General features: G+C 40.6%; 1 pseudogene; it reads right to left on the reverse strand.

Moving 5' to 3' along the window:
* Positions 1–435: 435 nt before the first annotated feature.
* Positions 436–7,545, reverse strand: LOC148731697 (ectonucleoside triphosphate diphosphohydrolase 5-like; annotated as a pseudogene).
* Between the last annotated feature and the right edge of the window lie 1,408 nt (positions 7,546–8,953).

The following is an 8,953-nucleotide window of genomic DNA, read 5'->3' on the forward strand; positions in this document are numbered from 1 at the left end:
ATACAGAAGCAGATGCAGGGGGAGGGTCTTAGAACCCAAACCCCTTTCCTTCCTCCCTCCTCACCAATCAGGCTCGTGGTGTTTCTTATTTCTTGTCTGTCTCAGAAATTCTTGCCACGACATGGATCGCAAGGCTAAATTTTGCGGGTGTGTGTGTCAAAGGCCAAGTGATGGGGCGAGAAGTAATTTTGGACTTCACCCCCATCAAATATTCCTGGATCCACCCCCTTCCCAAGAACGTTAATTAATACCGACCCCTTTCCACTATATTTTCGTCAACCATGATCAATGTGTAAATAGGAAACTTGACGTCAGAGTCAAAGATAACGCTGATCAAGTATTCAGTCAAATATTTTATTGGAAATTGCGATAAACAGCAATTTTTCAAAATAGTTAATAAGGGTTCACATGCACGTGTTTTTGACGTTTTATCGATCACAACAGTAGGTCGATTTTGTACAAAACAGTCCCCATGATCCAGCTTAGCGAGAAACCTTTAAGCTCTTTCTCGACAAAAATTCTCCCGTTAACAGGTATCTTGTGACCCTTTTGTAAAAGTTCGTGAACATAATTGCCCCATAAGCATGAAATTTTTTTGTAACCCTCGTCAATGGGTTTCACAACATTATAGGGCTTGGAGCAAAATTTTTTTGCGGCGCAACCGATTTGCTCAATACTAACGGGTTTATCCTCACAAATCAGTGCGCCTATGCGATCAGTTAACGTGAAAAACGCAGAGAATGCGACAAACTGTCACGTTAAATTTGGTTGGTCATCAAAGGGACATTCCTGGTTTGGTACTTTATTCGCACAAAACACCATATCGTCAATGAGCCTCCGGCACATCTCCTAGTCGGGCTCACCGATGATACCCACCTTCTGGCCCCCCACGTCGAAGGTTTCGCTAAAGCCTTTATATTGACAACTACTTTTGATGTATCCTTTATCATCTACGGTTTTGTCTTTCCACTCATCTAAAACTCCAAGAATCCTAGCTGGCCAATCTCATATCCAAGTAGCTTTTAGCGAACAATCTGTAATTTTTTTTTTCTCAGTTTCAGGATGGTGCCGTGCTGAAATTTTCTGGGAAAGCGCATCGAGGTTTGGGTAGAGGCCCCACCCATGTCTAACACACCCTATGACGGGGCCGATCTTTTCTTTTGGATGAAGTTCACAGTAATCCAAGCGTAAATAGCTTCCTCTTTGCCTGAAATGACTTGCAAATGGTCTTCTTTGAAGAGATAATTTGGATATATCAACAAAGTTGAAATGGTAAATTGCCACCGTAACGATTACAAAAGCTGACGTTTCGAGCGTTAGCCCTTCGTCCGGAGCGAACGGCAGAAGAGGAATGGCAAGCGATCACCACACAAGACCTGCTTCACATAGTTCATCAACAACAACAACAACAACAGCATTGACTTTATTTTTTAAAATGAAAGAAATAAAGGCTTTTGTAGCCCGCAGTTAGCAAAGCTATTCTAGGCGGGCTACCTAAACAAACACTGTATAGGCTCTCACACATACACACACACACACACACACACACACACACACACACACACACGCACGCACACACACACGCAACAATGAAATAAATAAATAAATGAGCAAATAAAAATAAATAATAAATAATAGTAGTGATAATCATGTAAAAGGTTTTAACTGAGCCAGTCACACAAGGGAGTTTTTAACAGGTCAAAGAGAAAGCTAATCAGTTGAAAGCTAATCAGTTCATAATGGCTTCTTGAACCGCTTTGAGAAGCAGACGCATGCCAGCGGTTTGCCAGCAAAAGAAAATGCGTGGAAGTCTGTTTAGTTTCAGGAATGATTCTCGCTGCCTCCAGGATGAATTTTTCCTGGTATTCAGAAATTTTTAGCCAACTTTTGCAGCGAGGACAGGCCAGGCTTGACTTCACCAAGCAAGTTTCCCACTTCCTCGACATCTGACACACTCTCGAGCTTTCCCTGCTCGTTCGAAATATACATTCTGCTTTCGGTGGAGTCAGCGTCGATCAGAATTGCGTAGCTAACATCCGGAGAACGAATTGGAACTTGGCTGCACCCGACGGCCGTGACATGGAAAGGAGGCTTGGAGCCAAACGAAAACGACTAAAAGAAGCAAAAGTGCAAGGGTGCCATCTGGATAAAAAGAAAGTAATAGATTCTTCATCATTGATTTTTCGTTTGATTTTTCTGGTACGGGATCGGTTCTATTTAAACATCATTTCCTTGTGGGTCTCAATGGGGTTAACCGATGACCGTAAAACGGCCAAAATGTTTAGCTGTTAGGCGTAAAAACTGACAAATTTAATCTGATCGATATTCGTAAAAAAAGTGAACCGTAAAAAACTTTCTTGTGAAAACAATGGAATAATGTTAACGGTTATCGTTAGCCGTAAAATAGCCAAAATTTTGACTGTTAGTCGTAAAAACTATTACCTTACTGAGGTCCCCTTCCTTAACCAGGGGTTTGGCTGAGACATTTCAAAAGGCACGCCTTTTGATTCGGTTCCTACTTTTTGATCCATAGTTGAAATCGCCATTAAAAACATTTTCATATTTTCTCATTTAGAATCATTATATTCCATGCCGCTGTGGAGTCTGCACAACAATAGATGTGGTGAGAATATCAGTGTCACATTGCGTCACGCCTCGTGTTGTGCTTCAACAGGTATTTCAAAGCTAATGATCTTGGTACAGAGAACACTATTCTGAAAGCAAATAATTTACGCGCTAAGGCATCCAAGACAATTAATTTTTGATTAAGATATTGCTGGCATTTTTACGAAGCACAAATTTATTCGTAAGCAAAGCTATTTTCATACCAAGGGTAAGCGAACTTCTAAGCGTGTCTTTTTGAAAAACTTGTTACTTTTTCAATTTACGTTTACTCCCTTATGCATCCGCCATCATGGGAGGTCACCAGGTTCTTGTCCTGTCGGTTTGCAATGAAAGGCGTAACAAGAAAAAATTATTGCATTATTTACTCAAGAGTTGTGAAAACCGAGCTACCTTTGATTGCACATAATTGAGAGCTGCATATAGCCTGTAGAGCAAGCGTAATTTGGGCGAGTGAGTGCTCAATATTTTCTTAGCGAAATATGGCCGCCATCTTTCATTTCAATGGCAGCGAAAGACTGGGGAGAGAAAGAAATTTGTACGAGGGGGGTAAGTGACAGTCAAAAGTAATGAGAGGGGCTAGGGTGGAGGAGTGAATATTTCGCCCCTTCCCGTCCCCCTCCCCCTACCGTCGACTCTGGCACCAAATTAGACATGGCCGGTTGAATAAACGATCGCGCGCTTTTTTAACGTTAACTCGCTCTAAGCTGCATACCACATGCAGGTGCGATAATCAGCAAATGGTATTTTTGGCTGGAAATCAAATGCGATCGAAACTGAGAGCCAACAAGCTTAACTTTTAAGCAACACAGTAGCTTTTCGCTGGAAAAAAAGTCAGCTATAAAGGGCTCTGGTTCGTAGGGCGACCTTCCGTGAACTTCGAAAACGCAAAAAAACCGCGTTTTGAGTGAATTTTGTTTGGCTGTGCATAGCGATATCACCCTTTACAATGTTATAGATGGTAGCTGGTAGATTTATTCTACACTGGCTTAGCAAACTTGATTGGGCGGTAATTTTGCTCAAATTAAGGAGTCGGAAAGATTTCCGTATAAGTAAAAAACAAAGCCGAAGTCCCAAAGGTAATCTGTTGTTTTACCCATTTTCTTTTATCCAAAAATTGTATGCATAATGAAGTATGGGGTTATAGGTGGTTTGCACGTCACGTCATTGCCGCCATGTTGGTGGACGTAAACAATAGATACATCATTAGCTCCGTTTGTTCGTCCACCAGCATTTGTTCCTTTCACCATTGTTACCTGTGTCTCAAGAGATTGATTGCAAACCACCTATACGGAAATCTTGCCAAGGAGTCCCCCCTACTTAAACGTGGTTTTATCAGTGATCGATTTGGCAATCTTAAAATTAAAAAAGTTCGCTACCTAGCCGTGACACTGGATGTCCAGCCCTATTAAACAAGATTAAAACAAACCTTGAATGTGAATTCCAACGCACTACTTTTGATGTACTCTTCGGGTGATCAGTCTTCTTATGATATCTGGGCAAGTGTACGTGATGTCTAGCCAGTGCGAGCTATTTTATTCGCTGGCTAACCCCGCTTCAAAGCAATCCACCGTCGTTCATTAGAAAAGAATCGAAACTATTTTGCCTCAATCAACTTTGCGGAAAACAAAAGCAATCTTGAAAAGCAAACCTGAGGGAATACCACGGTGAAACGAATGACTGGCTGAATAAAATCGCTTGAGGAACGAACAAGGAAAAGATGCGACTCCCTGGGGGTTAAACTTACCGCACGCCAGTTCGACCGCGGGCCTTACTCCACGATCAGATGCTCAGATGGTCTAGATCACAGGTTCCCTATATGAAATTCGAACCATGAGCTTTGTGAGGAATCTGTGACACAGTTTTCACAAAAAAGGGTCGATCATTGACAAACCCTTGATCAAAAAAAGGGAAAGATTTCCGTTCATCCCAATACTATTTTTCGGGAAACAAAGCAGTAGTCTCAAAAGAAATCTATTGTTTGAGCCATTGTTTTTTTCATATGTTCTCTCGAATAAGACCTTCACTAACGCTAGAAGCTGCAAATAGACTTTATAAAGCCATGGTCCTCCCGGTTCTAGATTATTATGATACTGTGTGGCATGAATGTGGGCAAGGAAACAGTGACAAGATTGAACGACTACAGCGACGAGCAGCCAGGATCGTCGACTCCAAAGATGCCTCAAAACTAACAACTGATCAAGCTATGACTAAACTGGGCTGGGAACCCCTCTATTATAGAAGACGAACACATATTTTTAGATTTGTTAATGAGTGCATTGCAAATAGAGTTCCCCAGATATCTTTTTAATCATTTTAATGTAAGAATTCGCGACATTCACCGCTACAATACTAGAAATAATGATGATCTTATTATAGAAAAAGTTAAATTAGAATGCACCAAGCGCGCTTTTTTTTTTATAAAGGTGCAAAAATCTTTAATGATTTTAAATAATTTTCAATACTTCGTAGAATTTATTATTGTCCGAATTTACTTTCGTTTATTGTAACTATTTTATAATTTACTCTAAATTGATTTCTACTTATTTTTTAACAGGACCTGCATTGAGAGCAGTTTTCTTTCCTAAACTGAAGCAGCAATCCTTTATAAATATGTTTTTAATTATTATTATTATCCCGGACCTGTATGCATAATGAAACATAGGGCTGTGCGGAAATCTTGCCAAAAATGTAATTTGTGACAATCTAACTGGAATGAAATACCTTTTTGCCGGCGCGTATCGGGGGGGGGGGGGGGGGGGGGGCCAGAGACGGGTGCGAGGTGCAGGGAGTTATGGGATCGCTCTAGATCCTATGACACCTGGGAAAGACTAACATTAAAATTTTCCTTACAGAATCACCCCTGAATCACACATTAAAGTCACAAGATTAAAGGAATTGACCACTGATTAAAGAAGCTCCTGATTGTTAGAATAATTATCCTTCAAATGACAGTGAATACATGATATTCCTAAATTGGCCACCGTAAAGAGTTAATAAAACTGACGTTTCGAGCGTTAGCCCTTCGTCATTCACTCTGACGAAGGGCTAACGCTCGAAACGTCAGCTTTTAAACTCTTTACGGTCGCCAGTTTACAATTTGAACTTAGTTGATACTACCAAATTACCTAGTTACCCCCACCGAGGCAGCCCCACAGTTTCGTTAGAAACTCACCCCCTTTATTTATATGAAAATCATATATGTGTTGAGCAGTTTAAGAAATGAATATGACAGCGATCTTCGCAATAGTGAAAATACGGAATTTGAACCCATGACCTCTGCAAACTGCTGCAGTGCTATACCAACTGAGCTAACAAGCTAACTGGGAGCGAGTCATTATGTTGGTTCAAATCCCGTGTAGGGTCAGTCGTTTTACCTTGTGACAAACAGTAACCGTTGACAGAGAACGCGCGACGGCCGTGTCGGAGAATCACACGTCGCCATGATGTCATGAACTTCATTGCTGCACTGCTGTTCTTCTTAAAAGATGTCGTTTTCTGAGGCCTCGTTGATAGAACACCCTTCATGAGGAGTTTAAAAAAGCATTACAATTCGACTTTACCCTCCTGATGGTGAATTGCCACAACTTTCGGTGTGGTTGAGCCCTTTGCCTCTTCAAGAAGCCCTGACCGTGAAATAAGGCGATCACTTTAGACCAGGGTACAGATGTAGAGCGTGCACTTTATGTGGACAAAATGGTGCCTCAATCGTCAAAGTTTCTATACATGTCGGACTTCCTATTAACAGTAGAAAGCCACTGAGTTCGTTCCACTCGTTGAAATTTCTTATTATGGGCGAAGTGTAAACAGTTCTGAAATTAAAACGATACTCTTTCGCACTGCACAAACTTAAGTACCTTATACAGTTAGCTACTGTTCGTCCTAGCATTTTTTTTTTCTCCCGTCTAACATTTATCAGATAACTGGGAGGGCGGGGGATTGTTACTCGGGTCATTTTTTGCTGGGTATGTGCCGCTGACCTCTCAGAACCTCCTGCCCCTTTACAACCGTTTTCGTGGCCAATTATAGAACCTACCTTAGTAACTTCTTGTAATACGATGACAACTTTTTCATCGCGAATCTTCTCATTTTAAAATCCCTACCTACCAGAATCTTCTTACCTTTTTCTTAACTTTTCTTAAATGTGCGACCCATTCTAGCCACTCTTTTAAAAATGCAACCCTATTATAGTAAATGCAGTCGTAAAAATGTGACCCAATCCAGCAGCACATCCCCATCAGCCTATTTCAAGGAAGTATTCCCCCCCCACTCCCAGCGTCGAATGCTCTGTCGTTTTTCGCTGGCGTTTAATCCTTTACCTCCTACCTTCTTTACTCCCTAATAGAAATGTAAGAAATTGAGTGAAAGAGCACTACAAATCTCGCAATTCGTTAAAATATTTCCCTAGCCAAATTCCGCGTGACTGTCGAATAGTTGATCAGGAGGAACAACTGATCAGGCGGTACATCTAGCAGAACCTTTAAAATCACGTGCAAAACGGAAAAAAGGATCACTTTTGGTGACCCAAGGTTTTCGAACAACCACTGCGTGATTGCCTGTCGTTATTTTGTAGACTTATTAAGCATATTAACTTATTACTTTCTTGGTTCTCCACCGAGACCTCGGCGGCGGCTTGAAGGTAAGCCAATAATATTTGTAAAAACCAGTTGTAAAATTTTAAGAGTTATGCGGCTAGTTATGGTCACAGTTGAGACGTTAGAGCATTCGAGGACTGGATTGCGTTGGTAAGTCAATTAATCGCAAATCGTCAACAAATTGCCGGTCTTGATCACGAGATCTCGTTTGCCCGTCTTTAAAGCTGAACAGAAGCTACAGCAATTGATTCTCGTCCTAAACGGTCACTATCGCGAAAAAAAGATTCACTGAATTGCAATAAATCGGTTTGGAAAAATCTAAAAAGAAACAAGGAAAAAAAAGGAGCCAAATGAGATTGAACAGGGGAATTATAAATTTCCGCAGGACAGAGCTAACCTTTCATCGCTGACGTGTCTCTTGACTAAAAAAATAATAATCAAGCAAGATAATTTAAATATAGGAGAGCAACTTAAAAGTATCCCTGGGGTATATAACTGAAATTTGTCGTAATATTTTTTGAAGGTAGCTCACATGCTCTTAGGCCTTTTTTTTTTCTTTCTTGATTTTTGCTTTTTTTAACGAAGACTTTGATTTATCGTGTATATCATACGGGAAAATAACCCCATAGCAAGTAAGTATATCATCCTACTGGTAATGAAGATTTAAATTCAATTGTTCCATTAACAGAGAAATGATGATGTTTACAGACGGTTGTTTGACTTTGGACGTGACAGCATATAACCAGCTAACTAACCTTCGAAGGTCTTTACCTTTTTCAGACTCAAATTTACATTTCCTCGGTGCTGTGTCACTAACGCCTATGTCCAGCCGCCCCCTGCTCCTACCCTCGAAAGGAAAAATCGATTTTATTTTGAAGGGTAAAGGCTGCTGTACGCATGTACACAGGCTATATCACTAAGCCAGAGAGTTCGTTAGATTTATTAAATCGTACCAATTGCAATGTGCGTTAAACGATTCACAGGGTCTATACACGGTAAATAATGACGAAATGATCAACATGAACAAGATAAAGTATTTGAATACCATAAAATATATAAAAAGCGAGAAACAATGATAACAATGATCACGCAAAAACCAAGGATATCTCGGGCTCAGTCATAATTTATCGCGGGGGAGGGGAGGGGGGATCGGGGACTTTGGTTGTGTCACAATAACATTTACCTGATCTCCCATAAGTCTCTGCAGAATTTCAAAGACCCTACCCTCCTTAACGACAGTCAATTTTATACAGTCTCCCCCTAGAACTTTGTTAGAGACGACAAACCTCCCCTTGTTCTTCATGAAAGCCATTTAATCCACCAAATATTCCCCGACCCCCCCTCCCCTGGCGATACTTAAAACGATATTGACATTGGTAATGATAATGATAACATCAATAATAATAATGATTATAGCAGTAATAATAATAATGATCAAGATAATAGTTCACTTTAAAAAATAAACTATTGGGAACTTTGGGGACAATCTATTCTTTTACCCCTCCCCAACCTAGTTCCCAGGGCCTTTTCCCTTAGCAGGGGGTGGGGCGGGTGGTGGCGCCTCATCCCCAACTCTACCCCCAACTAAGGGAGAAGGCCCTGGGAACGAGGTTGGCCCATCCCCTCTTCACTCCTTTAAATTCAATCACATAATGATACATACAGTCAAAAAAAAAAAAAAAAAAAAAAAATTCAGAAATGAATCAAAATTACCAACAATAATATTACATGGAAAT

The sequence above is a fragment of the Stylophora pistillata genome, chromosome 5, assembly GCF_964205215.1.
Source record: "Stylophora pistillata chromosome 5, jaStyPist1.2, whole genome shotgun sequence".
NCBI lineage: Eukaryota > Metazoa > Cnidaria > Anthozoa > Scleractinia > Pocilloporidae > Stylophora > Stylophora pistillata.